Raw genomic sequence first — 15,390 nt, 5'->3', positions numbered from 1 at the left:
TGATGGTTGCAGCTTACTGTTATTTGGGCTTTGTTTTTTTATCTTCTAAGCTCATATACATTCTTTAATAGGTATTATACATTTATTTTGATCACAGATGCAATCCAAGCATGAATAAATAAACTCAGTATCTTTTCCACCCTCTGAGTCTCTTTTAAGCAGAAAAATGTGCTAAATGTCTTTTAATGGCCCACTTGACCGCTGGTGTCCCACCTAAGGCTTTAAACAGACTGTGAGCTGATCTTTGAAACCCTACTGAACTACAGTCCGCCCAGATCCAGGGACCTTGGGAGCCATGTCCTACTGATACTGCAGATAGTCTCCAGCCGGTGAGGACGGCAACTGGCTTGAAGGCAACTGGGAGTGGTCTTCAGCAAACTGACGGCCATTGGGAAACGTGCAGAAGCAAACCTTGTCAACAGGATACCAGCTCCTTCAATCAAAGCTAGGAGAATGCGACCCATCGCAGCTGACCCAACCATGGCTACCGGTCCATTTTTTGCTACCGGGATGGCTCCTGCTAAGGCACCGCTAGTGATGGATGGAGTTTCAGGGGTCTTCCTTGCCTCTTCTTTGAACCCTACTACAGTCAATGATGGAAAAGTCCTCCCCAAAGATGGAGGAATGCGTGAGAGAGCCATGCCCCTGGTGAACTGTGGATGACTAGGCAGTGCCTTTACCATGGGTATGATGGGTGGCAGCAACTAACAGGCCTTCAAAGGGTTTCAAAATTCTCCAGTGGGAGTAAATCACAGACTCTGAGGGAGTTTAATAGCTATTAAAACCAGGGCTCCACAATTAGGAGGTAGCTTAAAACTAGTTTTTCATCCTGTGGCCTGTCGCTTTATCAACTTTACTGCGTCCTATATAGAAATGGTGTTCTTGCTGCCTGTCAGTATCCTGCCTAGGAAGATTTTCTCTGAGCCAGTGCAGACGTTCTCCATTTTCCCTCTATCAGATGCAGTATATCTGTTGTGTTGGGGTCTTTGACTCACTTGGAGTAGAATTTTGGGCTAGGTTACAGGTATGAGTTTATTTGAATTCTTTGACATGCAACCGCTCTGTTTGACAAGCAGTATGACAGAACACACTGTCTTAATTCCAGTGTGTGTTGCTGAGTTCTTTGTAAAATATCAGGTGTCCATAGAGGGGTAAACTTCTGGGTTTTCTGTTCCATTGATAAGTGTGTCTGTTTTGTGCCCACTACCATACTGTTTTTTTGTTGGTTGTTTTGTTTTTACTATAGCTCTGTAATATAATTGGAGATCAGAGTTTTTGTATTATTGACTGCCAGTTGAACCAACATCATTTGTTGAAGAGGCTGGTTATTTTTTTTTCATGGGATGTTTTTAGCTCCTTTGTCAAAGATCAAGTGACTATAGGTGTGAGGGTTCTTTTCTGATCTTCTATTTTGTTCCATTGATCTACCTGCCTATCTCTGTACCAGTACCATGCAGTTTCTAACACAATTGCTTTGTAATATAGCTTGAGGTCAGGGATGGTGATTCCTGTGGAAGTTTTCTTGTTGTTGAGAATAGATTTTGATGTTCTAGGGTTTTTTTTTTTTTTTTTTTTTTTTTTTTTTTTTTTTGTTATTCCAGATGATGCAATTCCAGTTGCACATTGCTCTTTCCAATTCCGTGAAGAATTGAGTTGGAATTTTGATGGGGATTGCTTTGAATCTGTAGATTGCTTTTGGTAAGATGACCATTTTTGCAATGTTGAACCTTCCAATCCATGTGCATGGGAGATCTTTCCATCTTCTTAGATCTTCTTTAATTTCCTTCTTCAGAGGTTTGAAGTTCTTGTCATACAGGTCCTGCACTTGCTTAGTTAGGGTCACACCAAGGTATTTCATATTGTTTGTGACTATTGTGAAGGGTATCTTTTCCCTAATTTCTTTCTCATCCTGTTTGTCCTTTGAGTAGAGGAAAGCTACTGACTTGTTTGAGTTAATTTTATATCCAGCCTCTTTGCTGAAGTTGTTTATCAGCTGTAAAAGTTCTCTGGTGGAATTTTTGGGGTCACTTAAGTATACTATCATGTCATCTGCAAATAGTGATACTTTTACTTCTTCCTTTCTGATTTGTATCCCTTTGACTTTTTTGTTGTTGTTGTCTAATTGCTCTGGCCAGGACTTCCAGTACTATATGATGATTATTTTTAATATAGTAATATTGAACCATGTCTGTGGGAGATCTTTCGATCTTCCGATATCTTCTTCAGTTATTTCCTCACTGTCTTAGTTTTTATCATATAAGTTTTCACTTGCTTGATTGGAATTATGCTAAGACATTATAATTGTTGAGGCTATTGCTTAAAGTATTGTTTTCCCAAATGATTTTTCAATCTGTCATTTGTATAAAGGTGGGTTGCTCATTTGTGAGTTAATTTTATATCCTGTCAGATTGCTGAAAGTTTATATCAACTGAAGAAGTTTCCTAATGGAGTTTGCAAATAAATTTGACTTCTTCATTTCCTATTTGCTCCCCCTCAATTTTCTTAAATTGTCTGTTTTGCTCTAGCTAAGTGTTCAAGTGCTGTATTGACTAGTTATGGGAGAGTGGGCATCTTTATCTTGTACTTCATTTTAGTGGGAATGCTTTTTCTTCTCTCCATTGAAGCCGATGTGGCTATGGGATTGCAGTAAACTACTTTGCTTATGTTGAAATACATCTCTTGTATCTCAATCTCTTCAGGGCTTTTGTCTTGAAGGGATGTTAAACGTTGCCAAATAACTTTTCTGCACATAGTGGCATGATCCTGTGGTTTTTGTCTGTTTTATGATGGACTACATTAACTGTTTGATATGTTGAACTGTCGCTCATCTCTGAGATGAAGCCTACTTGACCATGATGGTTGACTTTTTTGATACATTCTTGTATTTAGTTTGCAAGAATTTTATTGGGAATTTTTGTATCTGTGCTCATAAGGACAACTGGACAATTGGTCAGCCATGGTCTTGCTTTGTTGTGTGTTTGTGTTATTTAGTAATCAGAGTAACGTTGCCTTGAAAAAAGAATTGGGCAATGTTTTTTTGTTTGTTTGTTTGTTTTGTTTTGTTTTAATTCAGTGGAACAATTTGAGGAGTTCTGGCATTAACTCTTCTTTGAAACTCTGGTGGAATTCTGTACTAAAATTATCTGACCCTGGGCTATTTTAGTTGGGAGATTTTAAATGACTCTTTTTTATCTAGGAATATAGGTCTATTTAATTTGCTTATCTGATATCAATTTAACTTTGATAGTGTTGTCTATAAAATTACCCATTCCTTTTGATTTTCGAATTGTGTGCAGTACTTTTTTTTAATGTATGTATAAGATCCTTCACTTGCTTGGTTAGGGTCACCCCAAGGTATTTTATAGTCTTTGTGACTATTATGAATGGTATCAATTCTCTAATTTCTTTCTCATCCTGTTTATCCTTTGAGTAGAGAAAGGCTACAGATTTGTTTGAGTTAATTTTATGTCCAGCCACTTTGCTGAAGTTGTTTATCAGCTGTAAAAGTTCTCTGGTGAAATTTTTGGGGTCACTTAAGTATACTATCATGTCATCTGCAAATAGTGATACTTTTACTTCTTCCTTTCTGATTTGTATCCCTTTGACTTTTGTTGTTGTTGTCCAATTGCTCTGCCAGGATTTCCAGTACTATATTGAATAGGTAGGGGGACAGTGGCAGCCTTGTCTAGTCCCTGATTTTAGTGGGATTGCTTCAAGTTTCGCTCCATTTAGTTTGATGTTGGCTACTGGTTTGCTGTTATATTGCTTTTACTATGTCTAGGTATGGGCCTTAGATTCCTACTCTTTTTAAGACTTTTATCATGGAGGGGTGTTGAATTGTGTCAAATGTTTCTCAGCATCTAGTGAGATGATCATGTGGTTTTTTTCCTTTGAGTTTGTTTATATGGTGGATTACGTTGATGGATTTCCATATATTGAACCATCCTTGCATCCCTGGGATAAAGGCTACTTGATTATGGTGGATGATTGTTTTGATGTGTTCTTAAATTCGGTTTGCAAGAATTTTATTGAGTATTTTTGCATCAATGTTCATGATGGAAATTAGTTTAAAGTTCTCTTTCTTTGTAGGGTCTTTTTGTGGTTTAGGAATGAGCATAATTATGGCTTTGAAGAATGAGTTGGGTAGTATTCCCTCTGTTTCTATCTTGTGGAATTGTTTAGAGAGTATTGGTATTAGGTCTTCTATGAAGGGATGATAGAATTCTGCACTAAATGCATTAGGTCCTGGTCTTTTTTTTGGTTGGGAGATTTTTGATGACTGCTTCATTTCTTTGTGGGTTGTTAAGCTGTTTAGATGGTTTATCTGATCTCGATTTAACTTTGGTACCTAGTATTTGTCTAGAAAATTGTCCATTTCCTCTAGATTTTCTAGTTTTGTTGAGTATAGGCTTTTGTAGTAGGATCTGATGATTTCCTGAATTTCCTCAGTTTCTGTTGTTATGTCTCCCCTTTCATTTCTGATTTTGTCAATTTATAGACTCTCTGTGCCCTCTGGTTAGGCTAGCTAAGGGTTTATCAATCTTCTTGATTTTCTCAAAGAACCAGCTCTTGGTTTTGTTGATTCTTTGTATAGTTCTTTTTGTTTCTATTTGTTTGATTTTAGCTCTGAGTTTGATTATTTTCTGCCATCTACTCCTCTTGGGTGTATCTGCTTCTTTTTGTTCTAGAGCTTTCAGCTGTACTGTCAAGTTGTTAGTGTATGCTCTCTCCAGTTTCTTTTTGGAGGCACTCAGTGCTATGAGTTTTCCTCTTAGTACTGCTTTCATTGTATCCCATAAGTTTGGGTATGTTGTGCCTTTATTTTCGTTAAATTCTAAAAAGTCTTTGGGTTTTTTTTTGTTTGTTTGGTTTTTTGTTTTGTTTTGTTTTTTTCTTCTTTGACCAACCTATCATTGAGTAGAGCAGTGTTTAGCTTCCAAGTGTATGTGATCTTTTTGATGTTTTTGTTATTATTGAAGACCAGCCTTAGTCCATGATGATAGAATGCATGGGATTATTTCGAACTTCTTGTATCTGCTGAGACCTGTTTTGTGACTGACAATTTTGGAGAAGGTACCATGAGGTAGGTGCTGAGAAGAAAGTTTTTTTTTTTTTTTTTTTTTTTTTTTTTTTTGAGGTGAAATGTTCTGTAGATGTCTGTTAATTCCAATCGGTTCGTAACCTCTGCTAGTTTTGCTGTGTCTCTGTTCAGTTTCTGCCTCCATGATCTGTCCACTGATGAGAGTGGGGTGTTGAAGTCTCCCACTACTATTTTGTGTGGTGCAATATATGCTTTGAACTTTAGTAGGATTTCTTTTATGAATGTGGGTGCCCTTGTATTTGGAGCATAAATGTTCAAGATTGATAGTTCATCTTGATAGATGTTTTTCCTGTGAAAAATGTCCTTCCTTACCTTTTTGATAACTTTTGGTTGAAAATCTATTTTATTTGCTATTAGAATAGCTACTACAGTTTGTTTCCTGGAACCATTTTCTTGGAAGGTTTTTTTTCCCAGCCTATTACTCTGGGGTATTGTCTGTCTTTGTCTCTGAGATGAGTTTCCTGTATGCAGCAAAATTCTGGATCCCGTTTATGTATTCGGTCTGATAGTCTATGTCTTTTTATTGGGGGATTGAGTCCATTGATGTTAAGATGTTAAGAGATATTAGCAAATAGTGATTGTTGTTTCCTTTTATTTTTTGTTGTTAGAGGTAGACTTATGTTTGTGTGCTTTTCTTCTTTTGGTTTCCTTGCATGATTATTATTATTTTTATTTTGCTTTTCCTTGGGTGTAGTTTCCTTCATTCTGTTGGATTTTTCCTTCTATTATCCTTTGTAGGGATGGATTTGTGGATAGATATTGTATAAATTTGGTTTTGTCCTGGAATATCTTGGTTTCTCCATCTATAGTGAGAGTTTTGCTGGATATAGTAGCCTGGGCTGGCATTTGTGTTCTTAGGATCTGTATGACATTTGTCCAGGATCTCTAGCTTTCATACTCTCTGTTGAGAAGTTGGGTTTGTCTGCCTTTATATGTTACTTTTCCTTTTTCCCTTACAGCATTTAGGATTCTTTCTTTGTTTTGAATATTCAGTGTTTTGACTGTTATGTGTTGGGAGGAGTTTCTTTTCTGGTCCAATTTATTTGGAGTTCTGTAGGCTTCTTGTATGTTCATGGTCATCTCATTCTTAAGGGCAGGGACATTTTCTTCTATGATTTTGTTGAAGATATTTACTGTGCCTTTTGGTATTCTTCACCCTCTTCTACCCCTTTTATCCTTAGGTTTGATCTTCTCATTGTGTCCTGGATATCCTGGATGTTTTGGGTTAGGAGCTTTTTGATTTTTGCTGTTGTGTCAATGTTTTCTATGTTGTCTTCAGCCCCTGAGATTCTCTCTTCCATCTCTTGTAGTCTGTTAGTGATGCTTGTATCTGTGATTCCTAATTTCTTTTTTAGGTTTTCTATCTCCAGGGTTGTCTCTTTTTGAGTTTTCTTTATTGTTTCTATTTCCATTTTCCATTCCTTCATCTGTTTGGTTTTGTTTTTCTGTAGTTCTTTGAGTGATTTTTCCTGGTTTTCCTGTAATTGTTTAAGGGAGTTATTCACGTGCTATTTGAAGATCTCCATCATCATCATGAAGTATGATTTAAAGTCTTGTTTTTCTGGTGTGTTTGACAATCCACTACTAGCTGTGGTGGGAGAGCTGGATTCTGATGTTACCAGGTTGTCTTGGTTTCCATTGCTTAGGTTCTTTTGCTTTCCTCTTGCCATCTTGTTATCTGTGTTGTTAGGTGATCTTGTTGTCTCTGACTACAGCTTGTCTCTCCTGTGGGTCTGAGGACCCGTGGTCTCAGGAGGGAGAATTGCTTCTGGGTGTTCTGATGGCTGTGACTCCTTTCTGTCTGTGTGGGCTCAGGTGGGAGAGCTCTTGTGAGGCTGTTCTGGGAGCTCAGTCCTTTGCAGGTGGGTCCTGAGTCTTGATGGCAGTCACCCGACCCTTTCGCTGAGCCGGAAAAGCAATGTGCAGCTTTAATCCATAGTAGTAAAATAAACTGTAGGGTTTTATGTCAATTTTCTACTCTCTGTTAAAACTCACTTTGTGTTTAATTAAACATGTGATCAATTTTGCAGAAAGTTCTGTGAGGTGCTAAAGAAAAGGTATATTCGTTTGTGTTTAGGTGAAAATTTTTGCAATATCTGTTAAGTCCATTTGGTTTATTTGTATTAATTAATTTTTCTGTCCTCAAGAATAATTAATTAATTTTTGTATTATTTGTATTAATTAATATCACTACTCAAATACTGTATACTCAAAAATACTGGCAGTGGTTTGTGGTCTTTACTACCCACCAAATGCTCTGGATTCTCAAATAAAAGACACACATATACAATCTATTTTTAATATGCCCTAAGCAACGCAATGCCCTGTTCCTCAAAACATTGGCGCATCTGCCTTTAGCCTTCTGGCCCAGAACCATCTGATGAACCTTAAGTGAAGCAGAAATTATTATGAAGTACTAGCTTACTCATCTTGACAGAGCTACGATGTTGAGTATCTTAGTATCTTGTGTCCTTTCTTGGACAGTATTTTTTTTTCTGTAGATGTATTAGGGCAATTCTCACCCAGTGTCTACCTTGCCACAATTGGAGCAACTCCATATGGGGATGTGATATTCAATACCTTCTTTGAACCATTAAGGGGGTACTGTCAGGAGACAATAGGTCTCTTAGTCAAAAATCCAATAATAATGAAAAGATCACAAATGTCATATTCTGTGGATTTCTGATGTTCTGATGTATCTATCTATATACCGTATGTCTGAACTGTTAAACCTTGACTATTCCTAGCTATTTCTATTTGAATAATATTAAAAACACCTTACTAATTAACTTGTATCTAATATAGCCATGAGTTTACTATCTGTCCTTAACTTATATTATTTAATCATCCTAAACCGTTTGTAATGGCAGCTATTAGAAGGACTGAGTCTAAGCCTTGTATTCTTCAATGAGTTGTATAGGTACAATGTCTAAGAGTAACAATATTAATTTCAAATTTTGTATCAATATACAAAGATTTATACCAATGAAAACCTTAAATCTGTACCAACATATAAATTTTGTACCAATCTAAGAAATTGTAACCTTAATTTTGTATCAATTATAAGCATTTCTATCAATATAAGATTATAGCTATATAATATTTTGTTTAAGAATAAATTTAGTAATCTGTCTCATCTATTTCCTCCTTATTCAAAATTATGGCTATTTCCAAATTATCCCTTAAAATGACAACCTAACTATAATTTATAAAATAACCATAACCAGACACCGAAACCCAAGGGATCAGGATGACGTCTCTCCACAACTTCTTTCTGCTGAATAGGGGTGATGAAATATTTTGAAGGGGTGGGAAAATTAGAAAAATTGGTTAGACTTAAGAAAGCTAGCTCTAACACATGTTATCTAGTCTCTGTGTGCTTAGAAAGCTTAGGACTTGACTGATGTTCTGACTGCATCTGTCTGAAAGGTTGGATGAACTGAGTCCATTGGGAATCAGCAGCTATTGCTGATGTTGTTTTGGGAAGCAGATAGCTGGAACAACAAGCCATTTTAACATCTGTCTTAGTCAGGGTTTCTATTCCTGCACAAACAGCATGCCCAAGAAGCAAGTTGAAGAGGAGAGGGTTTATTCAACTTACACTTCCACATTGCTGTTCATCACCAAAGGAAGTCAGGACTGGAACCCAAGCAGGTCAGGAAGCAGGAAGTGATGCAGAGGCCATGGAGGAATGTTACTTACTGGCTTGCTTCTCCTGGCTTGCTCAGTTTGCTTTCTTATAGAACCAAAATCTTCCAGCCCAGGGATGGCACCACCCACCATGGGCTGGGCCCTCCCCCCTTGATCACTAGTTGAGAAAATACCTTACAGCTGGATCTCCTGGAGGCATTTCCTCACCTGAGGCTCCTTTCTCTGTGATAACTCCAGCTTGTGTCAAATTGACACAAAACTATCCATTACCCCACAGATGAATCTTGTCAGATCTGTGCATTCTGTACCATATGAATCTTACAACGAAAACCTTAGCACTATTAAGATATTCATAGGGACTGACTGGGAAAGAAAAACTAGAAAATCCCTTCATAGCATTATGATGACAAGGGCATGTGACTTCTTACCATCGCTCTGACTCTAAATTGAGAATCTCTTTATCCACACATCTGCAGTGTGGGTCTGCTGGCCTTTCCTACATCACATACTAACACTACTCCCCAGATGCTTGTGTTAAAAATTCACTGGAAAAAAAATACAGGGTCTGGATATTTCATGAAATGATTATTCTGCCTATAATAAGCTTGTGTGTGTGTGTGTGTGTGTGTGTGTTCTATCATGTACATGTAAATGATAAACTGAAGAGCTGCATTCTAAATAAGGATCCAACATTCTAGAAACTTTTCGAACAGCGGTCACCATGCTGAGTCTGTGCTGCCGAGTGGATCCATTACGAACACTAAAAGGCATCGGAATGACCTCAGGACATTAGATGGCATTGCTGAAAGCTAGAGGAGCCATTCGTCACAAAATGCCACGTTTCAAGCATTATTACTTACAGAGAAGAGCGTATCCCCTTGCCATTTGAGTGCTAACATTTAACGTATCGCCCACGTTTTGTACGTTTCCTGTTGAAATAATTAAAATTGGTTTGGTAAGCACTCTGCCCGTGTTGTCTATAAAGACAAGAGCACTCACCCTAAGTGGCAATGCTCGGGGACTGTCAGCTGCAGTTTTCTGCTCCCGAGTTCCTCAGACATCCTCATTCCACTGTTGTTTGTGTCTCTGTGGAACTCAGTCTCCTGTGTGTCCCTAGGCTCCGAACGGCATAATTAACTCACATTACATTAGTTGCTTTTGTTTATGTTGTTAATACTGTAGTTACCTATTTTGAGTCTTTATAATAGTCACAATTAAAAGGAGTCATTTTAACTAAAATATAATTATATCATAATCTCGTTTCCATTTCCTCCCTGTAACTCTTCCTGTCTACAGCTCTTCTCTCATTTCCATGACTTCTGGCCTCTTTTAATTGTTGTTTCATATATATGTATATGTTATGTATTCGTATCTAGTCCTAGAGAGTTATGTATCTAGGAATTACATATAAAAATAGCTGCTCATTCAGGAAAGGGTTACTTGTATGTGATAATTTCAGGGGTGACGACTGGGTATTATATAGTCATTTGGGGAGCTCTTACCAGAGGAAGACTATTTTTTCCTCTCTCAGCATCCCATAGTTGCTTTTAGTTTTTTGTCTAGAGTCCCTTCTGAGTTAACATGGCTTTTAAATGCCAGCATTGTCCTGTACTTTTGGGACAGTTAGTGACATCACGGGTCTTAGAGGAGAAACCCACAAGTGCTACCCTATAATGACCATTTAAAGAATATTTTCTTGCTGTGAGATGAAAAACACATGAGTTAATAGTCACAAAACTTCTTCTTAAACCAATGTTAGGAATAATTATTAATTAAAAAAAAAATCCCAGCAGGACTGTGAATTCAAAGCCAGCCTGGTGTACAGAGTGAATTTCAATACAGCCAGGGCTACACAGAGAAATCTGTTTGGGAAAACAAAGAAATACACACAAAGGATGATCATTAAATTGAATCTGATGTTTAAATAGTATCTTGTAAGCTTTAAACTATGTGACCTATGTTTACTCATTAGGCCCAGTGCCATTTTGGTAGTAACAAGATTCTAGTATTGAACGTAGTGAGGAAGTTAAAGCCCATGAAGGAAATTAATTTCCCAGTTGGCTCAGGTAAATATTGGATTTAAACTCCTCACTTAGAATGTTGGTCTCTAGAAGCTGCCTACAACCTAGCTCACTGTTTCCTGTGGGTTTTTGGATGTTTTGGGGAAGCCGATGAGATAAGAACATTTGAAGCCCTTGCAGAGGACACGGTTCAGGTCCTAGCCCATAGCAACTCACATTCATTTGTAACTCCAACTCTGTGGATCCAACACTGCCTCTGGCCTCTGTGGGCACCCAGCACTCATGGTCCACATTCATCCGTGCAGACAAACACTCATACGCAAAATAAAAACAATTCTATCTGCATGTTCACAAGCTAAGAGTAGGCAGGATAGAGTAGGGAGATGGCCCAGTGGTTAAGGGCACCACAGCTCTTCCAGGAGAGCCATGTTTGAGTCTCAGTGCCCACACAGGGTAACCCACCAATGCCTGCAACTTCAGCTCCTGGGATCTTACGCACTCTTCTGATCGCCAAGGGCACCTCTCTCCCCCTTGTGTATGTGTGTGTATGATGCACATAAATAAAAGATTCACATAGTGAAGAAGTGTATGTACAAAACTAGTCAAGATTCTCAGTATGGGGGATGGAGGATGTGGACACATTTCTCATGATAGTAGAAGAAATGCATCATTTCCATCTCCCCCCCATACAGTGCAATTTTGCTACATTCTTACCACTTATCCCAACTTAATTTCTGATCAAACTGATTTCAAACTAACATTAATGAAAAGAGATAAAGAAGGACACTTTAGTCTGTTCAAGTGAACGATTAACAAAGAACACATAGTTCTACAGAGAAGCACCAAACACAGATGCTCTCAGTCTCATAAAAACTGTAATACGAGAAACAGACGAGCCCAACTTAGTATGTGATTTCAGAACCTCTTTTTTCTCCAATAAACAAGTGATCTGGACAAAAAGAAAAAAAAAAAAAAACCCGAGATCATACAACAAGAATAACAGACGATTCCACACAAACACCAAGGAGCACACTGCCTGCCTGTGCTCCCATTCAGCAGCTCAAGTTCCTCTAAAACACAGCACATACCGGGATATAAGACAATTACCCACAAGAAATGAAAGAACCGTGTTTATTCTATCTCCCTCAGTGAAACACAGCTAAAAATTAGCAGCAAAATGGGGCAAGTGACTGCAGGAAGTCACAAAGCCGGAACAACACTCAGTGGAACAATGGTGGGTCAAAGAAGACATTTGGAAAGACATGTAAAATGATCTGGAATTGAATTAAATGAAAACATAACACCTACAAGGTAAATATTATATATATATATGTATATATATATTAATCTTTAAGTAGACACACACACACACACATGCTCACACTCATACACCCAGACACACACAAAGCACAGAGCACAGATAAATGTCTTAATGATGTGAAAGACAAGAACACACCAAACCATAGCCAGCAGATGAGAAGAAAGAAGACACATATAGATCTACGTACAAAGGGGCACCAAGACGTCTATGGCTGGTCAGATAATGGCTGAAGCACGAGGGTATCCTTATGTCTGTCATTGGGTTGAGTTTCTCAGTCTCCAGGAGTCTGTGCACTGACTGCAGACTGGTTTGCCATCAATGTTAAGTTGTGCTGTGGTGCAATCAGATAGGATGCAAAGAGTAATTTCCATCGTTTTGAATTTGTACTGTGTGTGTGTGTGTGTGTGTGTGTGTGTGTGTGCGCCATAAGACATGATCTGTTTTAGAAAAGCTTGGTCTGCTGAGTAGAATGTGTCTTATTTGGTGTCTGGGTGAAATATTCTATACATATGTTAAGCCTTTTTGGTGAAATATATCGATCAATTCTCATGTTTCCCTGTTGGTTTTTGTCCAGATAACCAGTTTATTAGAGAAATTGGGATGTTCCTATTACCTAATATCAAAGGATTGATGTTGTTCGGTGTCTTAACATCCACTAGTACCTTTCTTATGAAACTGCTTGTGCATATGTATTTAGGATAGTAATGTCGTCTTGGTTAACCAAGCCCTTGATTAGAATGAAGTCTCCCTATTTATCTCTTCTGATTAGTTTCAGTGTGCAGTGTCTTTGTTGGGTATTAGAAAGACAGTGCTTGTTGATTCACAGTCTAATTGAATTGGAGTTTTTTCATTTATCCTTTTACTGGAAGGTGGTGACTTTCTTTAAGCCTAAGCTATATTTCTTGCTTTTTTTTTTTAAAGAATTATTTATCTTATGTTTAGGAGTACACTGTAGCTGCCTTCAGAAGAGAGTACTGAATCCCATTACAGATGGTTGTGAGCCACCATGTGGCTGCTGGGAATTGAACTCAGGATCTCTGGAAGAACAGTTCATGCTCTTAACTGCTGAGCCATCTCTCCAGCCCCCCTCAGTTGTATTTCTTGTGGACAACAGGTAGCTTATTTCTTGGTCCATTCAGTCAGTGTGTGTCTTGGAGTACTGAAGCCATTGATGTTTAAAATGATCATAGAAATGTGTGTGTAAATCACAGTCATCTTGATGTTGATTTCCTGTTGTTGTTTGTTCTCAGTCATACTTAGTTTTTTTTTTTTTTTGTAATTATTGGTTTATATGTCTTGCCACACTTTCTCTGCTGTGCTTACTTTCTTCAGAACAAAATTTTACTTCCTGTATTTTCTTTCCGATTGTTGACTATAATTTTTAGGCAGTTTATATTGTAGGAAGTTTCTCTTTCTCCTTTAATTATGGTGCATCATATTGTTGGATATATTAATCTAGGATGGTCACCACAGTACTATAGGAGTTGAGATGCTTAAGTCCAGGATCTCTGGCTTTCTGTTTCTAATGATAAATGCTCTGTTATTGTGATGTATTTTTCCTTATATGTAACTTGTTTTTTCTCTTGTAGCTGTCAATACTTTATTATGTGTGCTTAGTGGTTTGACTCTTGACATACCTTGAGTTTCTTTTTTAGTCCTATTTGATTTTGTGTGCTTCTTTTTGTCTGAATAGGTGCATTGTTGCTTAGTTTGGGGAAGTTTTCTATTGTCTTGTGTATGCCATTGATTTGGGACTCTCCTTATCTATGTCAGCAATTTGAAAGTTTGGGGGTTTTTTGTTATCCCCCATTTCCCTTTTGTTCCTTTCCCACGTTTTAAATTCTTTATAATCTTTGTTTATTTGGCCTTGATCCTCTCCTTTATTTTCAAATCCTAATGGTCTATCTTCTTGATTCATTCTCCTTGTAAAGTTTTGAGTTACTGTGTTTGTCAATTCCATTTTCATTCCAGCATCTGCCTTCCTTAATGTTTCTATCTCCTTACTAAACTCAGTTCTCAAGTTCTGAATTGTCTTCACCACTCCCGTCAGCCTTATTTTGTGTTCTTTTGGGAATCAGGTATTTCTTCTAAGTTCTTGCTCTTTAATTTTGGAGCTTTTTGTTTGTGGCGGTAAATATTAAAAAGTCTGGAGAGATGGCTCAGCGGTTAAGAGCACTGACTGCTCTTCCAATGGTCCTGGGTTCAGTTCCCAGCAACCACATCATGGTTCACAACCATCTATACGCTTTTCTGGTGTGTCTTAAGACAGTGTACAGTGTACTTTCATAAAACAAATAAATAAACCTTTTTTTAAAACTTTCAAATTTAGAAAAAAAAAACATGGAAACCTTTTATCCCAGCATCTGTGGGATCATGTGGCACTGTGGAGTATCTCTAACTTAGCAGCTCCAAGCTGCCTCCAAGAACTCAGTTGTGGTTCACTCCACATCACTGCATGCTGTTTTCACTCACTTTCCTCCACCGCCCAGTAGAAACATGACTCCACAATCATTAATTTATCAAACAGGTTTATACATTAAATCCTCAACCCAGAAACCCTCTACACAATAAGTTTACAACCAGCGGACAAAGATATAAACTGCCCATCTAGATAAAATAAATTGACCCATAGAAACTCCTAGAAATACTCATAACAACCTCATCAATCTAAGAATGCGCCAAGAGAAACATCTACATCTGCTTCCATCTTGCTTCCTCTCCAAACCCCGCCTAATCCCTCCTCTTCTGTTTTCCTAGACTTTTTCTAGACCTAGAATGTTTTCATCCTCCGAGACTTACTGCCAAATAAGGTCACCCTTTCTTATTCTTTCTGAATTCTGGCTGGCTAGTTCAACTCTGCTGTTCTGGCTCAAACTCCTCTCAAGGATGACTGACTCAATCTGGCTTTTCTCTTGGCCTCTTGACTAAATTGTTCTGCTTGGCCTCATACTAACTTTGGCAACATGTTCAAATCTTCTGGCACATTCTCTGGCTAGTTCTCCCTTCAACCAGTCTCTGTACAGCTGGCCTGGTTAAACTGCCTGCTTCCTCTCTCCCTGCACTGCCCCCCAAGTAGCTTCCCTGTCCTCTCTCCTGAGTTGGGTATATCCTATTGTCAAATCTTTCTCTGGTTTGTCTTTTTTTTCTGCCACTCACTTAGACATCGCTTTTAAACATGGATGCTTCTTTCTACAAACTAATTTTATCTTCGTTGTTTGGGATTAAAGGTGTATAGGAAAGGTGTGCCTATATTCCAGCCGAAGGAATTAAAGATGTGTGTTAGAGCTGAGCCACAC

At 38.0% G+C, this 15,390-nt stretch overlaps 1 pseudogene across 1 annotated transcript; it reads right to left on the bottom strand.

The window, feature by feature from the left end:
- Positions 1 to 300: 300 nt before the first annotated feature.
- On the bottom strand, positions 301 to 9,813 carry LOC308422922 (mitochondrial import inner membrane translocase subunit Tim17-A-like; annotated as a pseudogene). Its single transcript has 2 exons — positions 9,752 to 9,813; positions 301 to 583 (listed from the first exon to the last, which is right to left on the bottom strand). The product of its transcript is annotated as a mitochondrial import inner membrane translocase subunit Tim17-A-like (transcript).
- Positions 9,814 to 15,390: the final 5,577 nt, after the last annotated feature.

The sequence above is a fragment of the Micromys minutus genome (genome assembly GCF_963924665.1).
Source record: "Micromys minutus genome assembly, chromosome: 7".
NCBI lineage: Eukaryota > Metazoa > Chordata > Mammalia > Rodentia > Muridae > Micromys > Micromys minutus.
This window is presented reverse-complemented; position numbering and strand designations above follow the sequence as displayed.